We start from the raw sequence: 17,399 nt of genomic DNA on the forward strand, positions 1-17,399 counted from the left end.
TTAAATAACAAGAATTGTCAAGAGCTGGTGAGTGCAGCCATTTTTTGTTCTTTCTTACTATTATTTATTAACTAGATGGCAGCCCGATTCTAAAGAATCGGGAGTCTAGAATCCATATATACTTTATTTATTCAAATGTAAGAATAATACAATTAATAAATAATAGTAAGAAAGAACAAAAAATGGCTGCACTCACCAGCTCTTGACAATTCTTGTTATTTAAGGTACAGTTACACAGGATCCATGAACATGCTTATGAGGGGAGTGATGAAAGACATCAGACAACAACTTTGCGTGTTGTGGCAAATGCCACAACAACGGTTCTTTGCTTAAGAACAATAATGTAAATAATAAATAATATGTATCAATAACTATGTATATTGGTATGTTCTTTCTTGGCACAAATTGCAGGAAGTAGTATTCTAGGCAATTATATATTAGATGGGCATTTCCTGAAGGAAATACATGTTGCTTGAACAGCGCTACCAGCTTTACAGCAGCACTTTTCACACACGGGACTGGGGGGCGCGCTTACTTTTGCACCCAGGGCCGGGGGCGCACTTACTTTTGCACCCGGGGGCGCACTTACTTTTGCACCCGGGGGCGCACTTACTTTTGCACCCGGAGGCGCACTTACTTTTGCACCCGGGGGCGCACTTACTTTTGCACCCGGGGGCGCACTTACTTTTGCACCCGGGGGCGCACTTACTTTTGCACCCGGGGGCGCACTTACTTTTGCACCCGGGGGCGCACTTACTTTTGCATCCGGGGGCGCACTTACTTTTGGGGCCGCACTTACTTTTGGTGGGCGGGGCTCCTCGGCCTCCGATTTGGTTGGTGGGGCCCCTCGTCCTCCGATTTGGTGGGTGGGGACCCTCGGCCTCCGATTTGGTGGGCGGGGACCGGCCTCCGATTTGGTGGGTGGGGACCCTCGGCCTCCGATTTGGTGGGCGGGGACCCTCGACCTCCGATTTGGTGGGCGGGGACCCTCGGCCTCCGATTTGGTGGGCGGGGACCCTCGGCCTCCGCTTTGGTGGGTGGGGCCCGTCGGCCTCCGATTTGGTGGGCGGGGCCCCTCGGCCTCCGATTTGGATGGTGTGGACCCTCGGCCTCCGATTTGGTGGGCGGGGCCCCTCGGCCTCCAATTTGGTGGGCGGGGACCCTCGGCCTCCGATTTGGTGGGCGGGGACCCTCGGCCTCCGATTTGGTAGGCGGGGCCCCTCGGCCTCCGATTTGGTGGGCGGGGACCCTCGGCCTCCAATTTGGTGGGCGGGGACCCTCGGCCTCCGATTTGGTGGGCGGGGACCCTCGGCCTCCGATTTGGTGGGCGGGGACCCTCGGCCTCCGATTTGGTGGGCGGGGCCCCTCGGCCTCCGATGTGGTGATCGGGGCCCCTCGGCCTCCGCTTTGGTGGGCGGGGCCGGGCCCCTCGGCCTCCGCTTTGGTGGGCGGGGCCGCTCGGCCTTCGATTTGGTGGGCGGGGCTCCTCGGCCTCCGATTTGGTTGGCGGGGCCCCTCGGCCTCCGATTTGGTTGGCGGGGCCCCTCGGCCTCCGATTTGGTGTGTGCTCTGCCTGGGGCTACTGTGCTCTGCCTGGGGCCCCATATGCTGCCTGGGGCCCCTGTGCTCTGCCTGGGGCCCCATATGCTGCCTGGGGCCCCTGTGCTCTGCCTGGGGCCCCTGTGCTCTGCCTGGGGCCCCATGTTCTGCCTGGGGCCCCTGTGCTCTGCCTGGGGCCACTGTGCTCTGCCTGGGGCCCCATGTTCTGCCTGGGGCCACTGTGCTCTGCCTGGGGCCCCATAAGCTGCCTGGGGCCCCTGTGCTCTGCCTGGGACCACTGTGCTCTGCCTGGGGCCCCATATGCTGCCTGGGGCCCCTGTGCTCTGCCTGGGGCCCCATATGCTGCCTGGGGCCCCTGTGCTCTGCCTGGGGCCCCTGTGCTCTGCCTGGGGCCCCATATGCTGCCTGGGGCCCCTGTGCTCTGCCTGGGGCCCCTGTGCTCTGCCTGGGGCCCCTGTGCTCTGCCTGGGGCCCCATGTTCTGCCTGGGGCCCCTGTGCTCTGCCTGGGGCCACTGTGCTCTGCCTGGGGCCCCATATGCTGCCTGGGGCCCCTGTGCTCTGCCTGGGGCCCCTGTGCTCTGCCTGGGGCCACTGTGCTCTGCCTGGGGCCCCATAGGCTGCCTGGGGCCCCTGTGCTCTGCCTGGGACCACTGTGCTCTGCCTGGGGCCCCATATGCTGCCTGGGGCCCCTGTGCTCTGCCTGGGGCCACTGTGCTCTGCCTGGGGCCCCATATGCTGCCTGGGGCCCCTGTGCTCTGCCTGGGTGTAGGACACTGGTGACGTCACTTATCTCCGGACATTAGCTCCGGACATTAGCTCCGGACATTAGCTCCGGACATTATCTCCGGACAATAGCTCCGGACAATAGCTCCGGACAATAGCTCCGGACAAAGCCACGGAAGTTGGCACAAATTGCAGGAAGTAGTATTCTAGGCAATTATATATTAGATTGTATTATTCTTACATTTGAATAAATAAAGTATATATGGATTCTAGACTCCCGATTCTTTAGAATCGGGCTGCCATCTAGTCTAATATATAATTGCCTAGAATACTACTTCCTGCAATTTGTGCCAACTTCCGTGGCTTTGTCCGGAGCTAATGTCCGGAGCTAATGTCCGGAGCTAATGTCCGGAGCTAATGTCCGGAGATAAGTGACGTCACCAGTGTCCTACACCCAGGCAGAGCACAGGGGCCCCAGGCAGCATATGGGGCCCCAGGCAGAGCACAGTGGCCCCAGGCAGCATATGGGGCCCCAGGCAGAGCACAGGGGCCCCAGGCAGCATATGGGGCCCCAGGCAGAGCACAGTGGCCCCAGGCAGCATATGGGGCCCCAGGCAGAGCACAGTGGCCCCAGGCAGAGCACAGGGGCCCCAGGCAGCATATGGGGCCCCAGGCAGAGCACAGTGGTCCCAGGCAGAGCACAGGGGCCCCAGGCAGCTTATGGGGCCCCAGGCAGAGCACAGTGGCCCCAGGCAGAACATGGGGCCCCAGGCAGAGCACAGTGGCCCCAGGCAGAGCACAGGGGCCCCAGGCAGAACATGGGGCCCCAGGCAGAGCACAGGGGCCCCAGGCAGAGCACAGGGGCCCCAGGCAGCATATGGGGCCCCAGGCAGAGCACAGGGGCCCCAGGCAGCATATGGGGCCCCAGGCAGAGCACAGGGGCCCCAGGCAGCATATGGGGCCCCAGGCAGAGCACAGTGGCCCCAGGCAGAGCACACACCAAATCGGAGGCCGAGGGGCCCCGCCAACCAAATCGGAGGCCGAGGGGCCCCGCCAAGCAAATCGGAGGCCGAGGAGCCCTGCCCACCAAATCGAAGGCCGAGCGGCCCCGCCCACCAAAGCGGAGGCCGAGGGGCCCGGCCCCACCCACCAAAGCGGAGGCCGAGGGGCCCCGACCACCACATCGGAGGCCGAGGGGCCCCGCCCACCAAATCGGAGGCCGAGGGTCCCCGCCCACCAAATCGGAGGCCGAGGGTCCCCGCCCACCAAATCGGAGGCCGAGGGTCCCCGCCCACCAAATCGGAGGCCGAGGGTCCCCGCCCACCAAATCGGAGGCCGAGGGTCCCCGCCCACCAAATCGGAGGCCGAGGGTCCCCGCCCACCAAATCGGAGGCCGAGGGTCCCCGCCCACCAAATCGGAGGCTGAGAGTCCTCGCCCACCAAATCGGAGGATAAGGGGCCCCGCCAACCAAATCGGAGGCCGAGGGGCCCCGCCAACCAAATCGGAGGCCGAGGAGCCCCGCCCAACAAATCGAAGGCCGAGCGGTCCCGCCCACCAAAGCGGAGGCCGAGGGGCCCCACCAACCAAATCGGAGGCCGAGGGTCCCTGCCCACCAAATCGGAGGCCGAGGGGCCCCGCCAACCAAATCGGAGGCCGAGGGGCCCCGCCCACCAAATCGGAGGCCGAGGGGCCCCGCCCACCAAATCGGAGGCCGAGGGTCCCCGCCCACCAAATCGGAGGATAAGGGGCCCCGCCTACCAAATCGGAGGCCGAGGAGCCCCACCAACCAAATCGGAGGCCGAGGAGCCCCGCCCACCAAATCGAAGGCCGAGCGGCCCCGCCCACCAAAGCAGAGGCAGAGGGACCCCGCCCACCAAATCGGAGGCCGTGGGGCCCCGCCAACCAAATCGGAGGCCGAGGGTCCCCGCCCACCAAATTATTCTTACATTTGAATAAATAAAGTATATATGGATTCTGGACTCCCGATTCTTTAGAATCGGGCTGCCATCTAGTTGTAGGATAAAATGAACGGAGTCATTCAGAACAATACAACTCGTGGCACAAGTCCTCGTACAGCTCTGCGGACGTGGAAACAAACAGTCTGGGTCCTCGGATTAGAGGAGGACAACAGAGAACAGGGAGCTATTAAAGAATTTTCCATTGTCATAAAAAATTGCATGATATCATGGCTGCAGACCTGTAAATACAAACCATGGGGAGCAGTGGAGAAGAGGTGCTGCAGTAGCTGGGGCTTCAGCAGCCCAGTCGTTTGTTTATGTACAGTATTACCTACCTTTGGCCGATTTGTATGAAGTTGGACAATTTGTTATTCCATTTGACAGAACAAGGCTTTTAGGCTGGCCGTGCCCCTTACCTACAGGGCCCCTATGCAGCTGCACAGGTGGCGCACATAGTATGGCCTCAGAGTTGTATGCTGCAGGGTAATGTGCCACCTAGTGTAGATAGATGATGAGAGTAGTGGTCACAGACGAATTCTGTAATACATCATCTTGGTCTTGGAGTATATTTATTTAAGTTGTTGTAACTTTTATTATTTTCCGTGTTAAACACACCTCAGCTGCTGCAGAACCTCTGAGATAAAAGCCTGTATGTCAATGAATGGTGACATCTGTTGATGGACACAAGTCAGAATATAAGATGATTTAATATTCAAATCAGATTGGTATATTATTGTCACAGATGTGATATTGCGGTTGGGGAGTCAGGTGGGCGGCAAGTTATGGAGGACTAATAGGAGCACAATGGTGGTGAATAGGCTGCGCTTTGGTGGCCAGCCTGAAGGATGTGCTAATCAGGGGCGTAAGTACCGCAGTTGCAGAGGTCGCCACCATGAGTGGACTCTGCAGGTGAGGGGCCCACCGACGCCAGCACACGCTTCAACTGGATGTACGTCCTCAAACACATAGAGCTGAAGTGCAGTGCGGCGCACAGACCAGTCGGGTCCGTGATCGGCAATACACGCTACCGGACAATCAGAGGCCAGCAGATGACATCTGCGTGCACCTCACTGAGGCCGCACAGCAGGGATGTCATGTACTCCCGTCACTTGCACACTGAAGTCAGCTGTTGGCTTCAAAAGAGGACGCCGTGCGGAAGAAGAGCGGATGGTAGGCGAGTATATTTTTTTTTTCTATTCATTCAAGAACAGCAGCAGAATGGGGGATATATATACCAGGATGGGGGACATATACCAGGATGGGGAACACATATACCAGGATGGGGGACACATATACCAGGATGGGGGACATATATACCAGGATGGGGGACATATACCAGGATGCGGGACATATATACCAGGATGGGGGACATATATGCCAGGATGGGGGACATATATACCAGGATGGGGGACATATATACCAGGTTGGGATACATATACCAGGATGCAGGACATATATACCAGGATTGGGGACACATATACCAGGATGCGGGACATATACCAGGATGGGGGATATATATACCAGGATAAGGGACATATACCAGGATGCGGGACATATACCAGGATGGGGGATATATATACCAGGATAAGGGACATATACCAGGATGCGGGACATATACCAGGATGGGGGATATATATACCAGGATAAGGGACATATACCAGGATGGGGGACATATACCAGGATGGGGGATATATATACCAGGATGCGGGACATATACCAGGATGCGGGACATATACCAGGATGGGGGATATATATACCAGGATAAGGGACATATACCAGGATGGGGGATATATATACCAGGATGGGGGATATATATACCAGGATAAGGGACATATACCAGGATGGGGGATATATATACCAGGATGGGGGACACATATACCAGGATGCGGGATATATATACCAGGATAAGGGACATACAGTGGGGCAAAAAAGTATTTAGTCAGTCAGCAATAGTGCAAGTTCCACCACTTAAAAAGATGAGAGGCGTCTGTAATTTACATCATAGGTAGACCTCAACTATGGGAGACAAACTGAGAAAAAAAAATACAGAAAATCACATTGTCTGTTTTTTTTATCATTTTATTTGCATATTATGGTGGAAAATAAGTATTTGGTCAGAAACAAAATTTCATCTCAATACTTTGTAATATATCCTTTGTTGGCAATGACAGAGGTCAAACGTTTTCTGTAAGTCTTCACAAGGTTGCCACACACTGTTGTTGGTATGTTGGCCCATTCCTCCATGCAGATCTCCTCTAGAGCAGTGATGTTTTTGGCTTTTTGCTTGGCAACACGGACTTTCAACTCCCTGCAAAGGTTTTCTATAGGGTTGAGATCTGGAGACTGGCTAGGCCACTCCAGGACCTTGAAATGCTTCTTACGAAGCCACTCCTTCGTTGCCCTGGCGGTGTGCTTTGGATCATTGTCATGTTGAAAGACCCAGCCACGTTTCATCTTTAATGCCCTTGCTGATGGAAGGAGGTTTGCACTCAAAATCTCACGATACATGGCCCCATTCATTCTTTCATGTACCCGGATCAGTCGTCCTGGCCCCTTTGCAGAGAAACAGCCCCAAAGCATGATGTTTCCACCACCATGCTTTACAGTAGGTATGGTGTTTGATGGATGCAACTCAGTATTCTTTTTCCTCCAAACACGACAAGTTGTGTTTCTACCAAACAGTTCCAGTTTGGTTTCATCAGACCATAGGACATTCTCCCCAAACTCCTCTGGATCATCCAAATGCTCTCTAGCAAACTTCAGACGGGCCCGGACATGTACTGGCTTAAGCAGTGGGACACGTCTGGCACTGCAGGATCTGAGTCCATGGTGGCGTAGTGTGTTACTTATGGTAAGCCTTGTTACATTGGTCCCAGCTCTCTGCAGTTCATTCACTAGGTCCCCCCGTGAGGTTCTGGGATTTTTGCTCACCGTTCTTGTGATCATTCTGACCCCACGGGGTGGGATTTTGCGTGGAGCCCCAGATCGAGGGAGATAATCAGTGGTCTTGTATGTCTTCCATTTTCTAATTATTGCTCCCACTGTTGATTTCTTCACTCCAAGCTGGTTGGCTATTGCAGATTCAGTCTTCCCAGCCTGGTGCAGGGCTACAATTTTGTTTCTGGTGTCCTTTGACAGCTCTTTGGTCTTCACCATAGTGGAGTTTGGAGTCAGACTGTTTGAGGGTGTGCACAGGTGTCTTTTTATACTGATAACAAGTTTAAACAGGAGCCATTACTACAGGTAATGAGTGGAGGAAAGAGGAGACTCTTAAAGAAGAAGTTACAGGTCTGTGAGAGCCAGAAATCTTGATTGTTTGTTTCTGACCAAATACTTATTTTCCACCATAATATGCAAATAAAATGATAAAAAAAACAGACAATGTGATTTTCTGGATTTTTTTTTCTCAGTTTGTCTCCTGTCATGATCTCTGCAGGCAGAGATCATAGCAAGCCTATAGAGGGACAAGCTCTCGGAAGATGGAACTATACTGACCATGAACTAAGCCTGCCGCGCAACTAGAAATAGCCAGGTAGCATTTCCTATTTATCGCTAGATGCCCAGCTCTGGCCTAAGACCTAAATAGCTAGCAGAGGGAAATATAAGACCTGGCTCACCTCTAGAGAAATATTCCAAAGAAGACAGTAGCCCCCCACATATAATGACGGTGAGTTCAGATGAAACAACAAACGCAGCAGGAAAATAGTCTTAGCAAATTTGAGGTCCGCTTACTAGATAGCAGAAGACAGATAGTATACTTTCATGGTCAGCAGAAAAACACTAACAAAACACCATCCAGAGATTACCTTAAACTCTGGCATTAACTCATAACGCCAGAGTAGCAATCCCTGATCAACGAGAGCTTTCCAGACACAGTAACAAAACTTCAGCTGTGAACTGGAACAAATAGGCAAAACAAAACATGGACAAAAGTCCAACTTATCTAGTAGTTGTCTAGAAGCAGGAACAAGCACTGAGAGGCATCAGATAACATTGTTGACCGGCAAGAAACCACCAGAGAAATGAGCTTAAATAGCGACACCCACTACTGATGGAACCAGGTGAAACAGGAAAGAGGATGACAAGTCCAATTCCACAAGCGGCCACCGGGGGAGCCCAGAATCCAAATTCACAACAGTACCCCCCCCTCAAGGAGGGGGCACCGAACCCTCACCAGATCCACCAGGGCGACCAGGATGAGCCCTATGGAAGGCACGAACAAGATCAGAAGCATGAACATCAGATGCATTGACCCAAGAATTATCCTCCTGGCCGTAACCCTTCCAGTTGACCAGATACTGGAGTTTCCGTCTGGAAACACGAGAGTCCAAAATTTTCTCCACAACGTACTCCAACTCACCCTCAACCAACACCGGAGCAGGAGGCTCAACTGAAGGTACAACAGGTACCTCATACCTGCGCAATAACGACCGATGAAAAACGTTATGAATGGAAAAGGACGCAGGGAGGTCCAAACGGAAAGAAACAGGATTAAGAATCTCCAATATTCTATAAGGGCCGATGAACCGAGGTTTAAACTTAGGAGAAGAGACCCTCATAGGGACAAAACGAGAAGACAACCACACTAAATCTCCAACACAAAGCCGAGAACCAACACGACGATGACGGTTGGCAAAACGCTGAGTCTTCTCCTGGGACAACTTCAAATTGTCCATAACCTGCCCCCAGATGTGATGCAATCTCTCCACCACCGCATCCACTCCAGGACAATCCGAGGATTCCACCTGACCGGAGGAAAATCGAGGGTGAAACCCCGAATTACAGAAAAACGGGGACACCAAGGTGGAAGAACTGGCCCGATTATTGAGGGCGAACTCTGCCAATGGCAAAAAAGCAACCCAATCATCCTGGTCAGCAGAGACAAAACACCTCAGATATGTCTCAAGGGTCTGATTAGTCCGCTCGGTCTGGCCATTAGTCTGAGGGTGAAAAGCAGATGAAAAAGACAAATCTATGCCCATCCTAGCACAGAATGCCCGCCAAAATCTAGACACAAATTGGGTACCTCTGTCAGAAACAATATTCTCAGGAATACCGTGCAATCGGACAACATTCTGAAAAAACAGAGGAACCAACTCAGAAGATGAAGGCAACTTGGGCAGAGGAACCAAATGGACCATTTTAGAGAAACGGTCACAGACCACCCAGATGACAGACATCTTCTGGGAAACAGGCAGATCTGAAATAAAATCCATCGAGATGTGTGTCCAAGGCCTCTTAGGAATAGGCAAGGGCAACAGCAGTCCGCTAGCCCGAGAACTACAAGACTTGGCCCGAGCACAAACGTCACATGACTGCACAAAGACTCGCACATCTCGTGACAGGGAAGGCCACCAGAAGGATCTTGCCACCAAATCCCTGGTACCAAAAATTCCGGGATGACCTGCCAATGCAGAAGAATGTACCTCAGAGATGACTCTGCTGGTCCAATCATCCGGAACAAACAGTCTATCAGGCGGACAACGATCCGGTCTATCCGCCTGAAACTCTTGCAAGGACCGCCGCAGATCAGGAGAAACGGCCGACAAAATTACTCCCTCCCTAAGGATACCTGTGGGTTCAGAATTACCAGGAGAGTCCGGGTCAAAACTCCTAGAAAGGGCATCTGCCTTAACATTCTTAGAACCCGGTAGGTATGACACCACAAAATTAAAGCGAGAAAAAAATAAAGACCAGCGCGCCTGTCTAGGATTCAGGCGTCTGGCAGTCTCAAGATAAATCAAATTTTTGTGGTCAGTCAATACCACCACCTGATGCCTAGCCCCCTCGAGCCAATGGCGCCACTCCTCAAACGCCCACTTCATGGCCAAAAGCTCCCGATTCCCAACATCATAATTCCGCTCTGCGGGCGAAAATTTGCGAGAAAAGAAGGCACAAGGCCTAATGACGGAGCAGTCGGAACCTTTCTGCGACAACACTGCCCCAGCTCCGATCTCCGAAGCGTCAACCTCAACCTGAAAAGGCAGATTCACATCAGGCTGACGCAACACAGGGGCAGAGGCAAAACGGCGCTTAAGCTCCTGAAAGGCCTCTACAGCATGAGGGGACCAATTAGCAACATCAGCGCCATGTCTGGTCAAATCAGTCAGTGGTTTAACGACATCCGAAAAACCAGCAATAAATCGGCGGTAAAAGTTGGCAAAGCCCAAAAATCTCTGAAGACCCTTAAGAGAGGAGGGCTGAGTCCAGTCACAAATAGCTTGCACCTTGACGGGATCCATCTCAATGGAAGAGGGAGAAAAAATATACCCCAAAAAGGAAATTTTCTGGACCCCAAAAACACACTTAGACCCCTTCACACATAAAGAATTAGACCGCAGAACCTGAAAAACTCTCCTGACCTGCTGGACATGAGAGTCCCAGTCATCAGAAAAAATCAGAATATCATCCAGATATATTATCATAAATTTATCCAGAAAATCGCGGAAAATATCATGCATAAAAGACTGGAAAACTGAAGGGGCATTAGAAAGACCAAAAGGCATGACCAAATACTCAAAGTGGCCCTCGGGCGTATTAAATGCGGTCTTCCACTCATCCCCCTGCCTGATCCGCACCAAATTATACGCCCCACGAAGATCAATTTTAGAGAACCACTTAGCACCCTCTATACGAGCAAACAAATCAGTAAGCAATGGCAATGGGTATTGATACTTAACAGTGATCTTATTCAGAAGCCGATAATCAATACATGGTCTCAAAGAGCCGTCTTTTTTTGAGACAAAGAAAAACCCAGCTCCCAAGGGAGAAGAAGATGGACGAATATGTCCCTTTTCCAAAGACTCCTTTATATATTCCCGCATAGCAGCATGTTCCGGCACAGACAAATTAAACAAACGACCCTTTGGATATTTACAACCCGGTATCAAATCTATGGCACAATCGCACTCACGGTGCGGAGGTAACGACCCAAGCTTGGGTTCGTCAAAGACGTCTTGATAATCAGAGAGGAACTCAGGGACTTCAGAGGGAATGGACGACGAAATAGAAACCAAAGGTACGTCCCCATGAATACCCTTACATCCCCAGCTCAACACAGACATTGCTCTCCAGTCCAAGACTGGGTTGTGAGACTGCAACCATGGCAATCCCAGTACCAAATCGTCATGTAAATTATACAGCACCAGGAAACGAATAATCTCCTGGTGATCCGGATTGATACGCATGGTTACTTGTGTCCAGTATTGTGGTTTATTATTAGCCAATGGGGTGGAGTCAATCCCCTTCAGAGGAATAAGAGTCTCCAAAGGCTCTAAATCAAAACCACAACGATTGGCAAAGGACCAATCCATAAGACTCAGAGCGGCGCCAGAGTCAACATAGGCGTCCGTGGCAATGGATGACAAAGAACAAATCAGGGTTACAGACAAAATAAACTTAGACTGAATGGTGCCAATGGAAACAGACTTATCAAGCTTCTTTGTACGCCTAGAGCATGCTGATATAACATGAGTAGAATCCCCACAATAGAAACACAATCCATTCTTCCGTCTAAAATTCTGTCGCTCGCTCCTGGACAGAATTCTATCACACTGCATACTTTCTGGCGTCTTTTCCATAGACACCGCCAGATGGTGCACCGGTTTGCGCTCCCGCAGACGCCTATCAATCTGAATAGCCATTGTCATGGACTCATTCAGACCTGCAGGCAAAGGGAACCCCACCATAACATCCTTAACGGCATCAGAGAGACCTTCTCTGAAAGTTGCCGCCAAGGCGCACTCATTCCACTGAGTAAGCACAGACCATTTACGGAATTTTTGGCAGAAAACTTCAGCTTCGTCTTGCCCCTGAGATAGTGCCATCAAAGTTTTTTCTGCCTGAAGTTCCAAATGAGGTTCCTCATAAAGCAAGCCCAAGGCCAGAAAAAACGCATCCACATCGCGTAACGCAGGATCCCCTGCTGGCAATGAGAAGGCCCAATCTTGAGGGTCACCCCTGAGCAAGGAAATCACAATCCTAACCTGCTGAGCAGGGTCTCCAGCTGAACGAGACTTCAGGGACAAATAAAGCTTACAATTATTTCGGAAATTCTGGAAGCTAGCTCTATTCCCTGTGAAGAACTCCGGCAAAGGAATTCTCGGCTCAGATACCGGAGCATGTACCACAAAATCTTGTAAATTTTGTACTTTCGTGATGAGATTATTCAAACCCGCAGTTACACTCTGGAGATCCATTATTGTCAGGTGCACACAGAGCATACAGAGATTAGGAGGAGAGAGAGAAAAAAGACTGCAGCAAGGCAGACTGGAGGAAAAAAAAAAAAAAAAAATTCCAGCAGACTTCTTATAACTCTCCTTTCTCAACCTGGGTCTTTAACACTTTATTGGCCGGTCAAACTGTCATGATCTCTGCAGGCAGAGATCATAGCAAGCCTATAGAGGGACAAGCTCTCGGAAGATGGAACTATACTGACCATGAACTAAGCCTGCCGCGCAACTAGAAATAGCCAGGTAGCATTTCCTATTTATCGCTAGATGCCCAGCTCTGGCCTAAGACCTAAATAGCTAGCAGAGGGAAATATAAGACCTGGCTCACCTCTAGAGAAATATTCCAAAGAAGACAGTAGCCCCCCACATATAATGACGGTGAGTTCAGATGAAACAACAAACGCAGCAGGAAAATAGTCTTAGCAAATTTGAGGTCCGCTTACTAGATAGCAGAAGACAGATAGTATACTTTCATGGTCAGCAGAAAAACACTAACAAAACACCATCCAGAGATTACCTTAAACTCTGGCATTAACTCATAACGCCAGAGTAGCAATCCCTGATCAACGAGAGCTTTCCAGACACAGTAACAAAACTTCAGCTGTGAACTGGAACAAATAGGCAAAACAAAACATGGACAAAAGTCCAACTTATCTAGTAGTTGTCTAGAAGCAGGAACAAGCACTGAGAGGCATCAGATAACATTGTTGACCGGCAAGAAACCACCAGAGAAATGAGCTTAAATAGCGACACCCACTACTGATGGAACCAGGTGAAACAGGAAAGAGGATGACAAGTCCAATTCCACAAGCGGCCACCGGGGGAGCCCAGAATCCAAATTCACAACAGTCTCCCATAGTTGAGGTCTACCTATGATGTAAATTACAGACGCCTCTCATCTTTTTAAGTGGTGGAACTTGCACTATTGCTGACTGACTAAATACTTTTTTGCCCCACTGTATATACCAGGATGGGGGACATATATACCAGGATGGGGGATATATATACCAGGATGGGGGATATACAGTTAGGTCCATATATATTTGGACAGAGACAACATTTTTCTAGTTTTGGTTATAGACATTACCACAATGAATTTTAAACACAACAATTCAGATGCAGTTGAAGTTCAGACTTTTAGCTTTCATTTGAGGGTATCCATATTAAAATTGGATGAAGAGTTTAGGAGTTTCAGATCCTTACCATGTGCCACCCTGTTTTTTAAAGGGACCAAAAGTAATTGGACAATTGACTCCAAGGCTATTTCATGGGCAGGTGTGGGCAATCCCTTCATTATGTCATTCTCAACTAAGCAGATAAAAGGCCTGGAGTTGATTTGAGGTGTGGTGCTTGCATTTGGAAGGTTTTGCTGTGAAGTAAACATGCGGTCAAAGGAGCTCTCCATGCAGGTGAAACAAGCCATCCTTAAGCTGCGAAAACAGAAAAAACCCATCCGAGAAATTGCTACAATATTAGGAGTGGCAAAATCTACAGTTCGGTCCATCCTGAGAAAGAAAGAAAGCACTGGTGAACTCATCAATGCAAAAAGACCTGGGCGCCCACGGAAGACAACAGTGGTGGATGATCGCAGAATAATCTCCATGGTGAAGAGAAACCCCTTCACAACAGCCAACCAAGTGACCAACACTCTCCAGGAGGTCGGCGTATCAATATCCAAATCTATCATAAAGAGAAGACTGCATGAAAGTAACTACAGAGGGTTCACTGCACGGTGCAGCCACTCATAAGCATCAAGAATAAAAAGGCTAAAAAACATCTAAAAAAGCCAGCACAGTTCTGGAAGAACATTCTTTGGACAGATGAAACCAAGATCAACCTCTACCAGAATGATGGAAAGAGAAAAGTATGGCGAAGGCGTGGTACAGCTCATGATCCAAAGCATACCACATCATCTGTAAAACACGGCGGAGGCAGTGTGATGGCTTGGGCATGCATGGCTGCCAGTGGCACTGGGTCACTAGTGGTTATGGATGATGTGACACAGGAATGAATTCTGAGGTATTCAGAGCCGCCATACTGTGTGCTCAGATCCAGCCAAATGCAGCCAAACTGATTGGTCGTCGTTTCATACTACAGATGGACAATGACCCAAAACATAAAGACAAAGCAACCCAGGAGTTTATTAAAGCAAAGAAGTGGAATATTCTTGAATGGCCAAGTCAGTCACCTGATCTCAACCCAATTGAGCAGCATTTCACTTGTTAAAGACTAAACTTCAGACAGAAAGGCCACAAACAACCAGCAACTGAAAACCACCACAGTGAAGGCCTGGAGAGCATCAAAAAGGAGGAAACACAGCGTCTGGTGATGGCCATGAGTTCAAGACTTCAGGCAGTCATTGCCAACAAAGGGTTTTCAACCAAGTACTAGAAATGAACATTTTATTTAAAATTATTGAATCTGTCCAATTACTTTTGGTCCCTTTAAAAACAGGGTGGCACATGTTAAGGAGCTGAAACTCCTAAACCCTTCATCCAATTTTAATGTGGATACCCTCAAATGAAAGCTGAAAGTCTGAACTTCAACTGAATCTGAATTGTTTTGTTTAAAATTCATTGTGGTAATGTCTATAACCAAAATGAGAAAAATGTTGTCTCTGTCCAAATATATATGGACCTAACTGTATACTAGGATGGGGGATATATATACCAGGATGGGGGACACATATACCAGGATGGGGGACATATACCAGGATGGCGCACATATATAACAGGATGGGGGACATATATACCAGGTTGGGATACATATACCAGGATGGGGGACATATATACCAGGATGGGGGACACAAATACCAGGATGGGGGACACATATACCAAGATGGGATATATATACCAGGATAAGGGACATATACCAGGATGGCATATATATGTTTATAATGTACATAAGGATGGGGCCCAGGATAAGGGACATACAGTATATGCTCCTCTTCTCGGTATATATGTCTCCCATCCTGGTATATATACCAGGGCACAATACTGGGCCCTTCCTGATAAAAATGCTCCCCATATGTGCTGTATCCTAGGCCCCTTCCTGGTATATACTTATGGTCAAAATTGTTGGTGCCCCTCGTTTAATGTCAGAAAAACCCACAATGGTCACAGAAATAACTTGAATCTGACAAAAGTAATAATAAATAAAAGATCTATGACAATGAACAAATGAAACTCAGACATTGCTTGTCAACCATGCTTCCACAGAAAAAATAAATAAATAAAACTCATGAACTAGGCCTGGACAAAATTGATGGGACCCTTGAAAATAATGTGACAGAAGGGACATGTTAGATCGCGGTGTGTCCACTGACTAGCATCACAGGTGTCTACAATCCTGGAATCAGTGAGTGGCCTGTATATAGGGCTGCAGATCCTCACTGTGCTGTGTGGTGACATGGTGGGTATCACACTCAACATGGACCAGAGGAAGTGAAGGAAGGAGTTGTCTCAGGAGATTAGAAAGAAATCTACATGTTGACAAGCCACAAAGCTTCTGGGAGAATGTCCTATGCACAGATGAGACAAAAATGGAACTTTTTGGCAAGGCACATCAGCTCTATGTTCACAGACGGAAAAATGACAGATGGATAAATGAAGCTTATGAAGAACACTATCCCTACTGTGAAACATGGAGGAGGCTCTGCTATGTTCTGGGGCTGCTTTGCTGCATCTGGCACAGGAGGTCTAGAATCTGTGCAGGGTACAATGAAATCTCAAGACTATCAAGGGATCCTAGAGAGAAATGTGCTGCCCAGTGTCAGAAAGCTTGGTCTCAGGGGCAGGTCATGGGTCTTGCAACAGGATAATGACCCAAAACTCACAGCTAAAACACACAAGAATGGCTAAGGCCTCTTTCACACTTCCGTCTTTCAGCTCCTGTCGAAATACGTAGATTTTTGAAAATGCATGATCCTGTGGAATTTGACGGCCCGTCTTTTCAAAAAAACGTTCCATGAAACGTTTTTTGTCTGCAGTGGAAAAACATCCCCCAACGCCTCCTACGGCATACGTCGTCACAGAGAATGGGAGCCTATGGACACTGGATCCCGCGCACACTGTGAAACGCAGGAATCCAGTGACGGATGCAGTTTTTACATCTGAGCATGCCCGGAAGCATATTCCAACCCGGGGAAAAGGAGTCTCTCTCTCTCGACATTTATACCTGAAAATTCATCCCGGAATTCATGCAACGCATCTGTCATAACACTGGATGCGTTGCACACGTTTTCAACTATTTTTGCAACGTCCGTCGAGATGTCGGTTCACTGCACTCTGACGCAGGACGACCGACGGAAGTGTGAAAGAAGCCTAAGGCTGTGTGCACATGTTGCTGATTTTTTGCAGTTTTTTCGCATTTTTTCACGATAAAAACGTGAAAAAAATGCAAAAAAAAGCATACAATATGCATCATTTAGAATGAATTCTGCATGTTTTGTGCACATGATGCGTTTTTTTCCGTGAAAAAAATTATTTTTTTATTTCTGTGGAAGCATGGTGGAAAAGCAAAGTCTGACTTTCATTTGTTCGTTTTCATAGATTTTTTATTTATTATTACTTTTGTCAGTTTCTGTCATTAAACGAGGGGTATCAACCATTTTGACCACCTGTGTGTGTGACCTCCATCCTGGGCCACTTTCTGGTATATATATTCCATGATCTGAATTTTTTTAAAAAATTCTCGCCTTCCTCCACTCCCTCGATGTGCGGCGTTCCTCTTCGTCGTCCTCTTCCAGGCTCATGTTTTTTGATCTCTGCACTTTGCCAAAAAAAATGCATGCAATAAAAAACTATTAAGGACTGAGGCCTCCATCTCATGTAATAATCTGGTTGCAACCTTTGAGCTGACTAAATTCCCAATATCCTTTTTAATATGTGCAGTCCAAAAACTGGATCCCATATTCAAGATGCGGC

This window comes from Ranitomeya variabilis, chromosome 4, assembly GCF_051348905.1.
Source record: "Ranitomeya variabilis isolate aRanVar5 chromosome 4, aRanVar5.hap1, whole genome shotgun sequence".
Lineage (NCBI taxonomy): Eukaryota > Metazoa > Chordata > Amphibia > Anura > Dendrobatidae > Ranitomeya > Ranitomeya variabilis.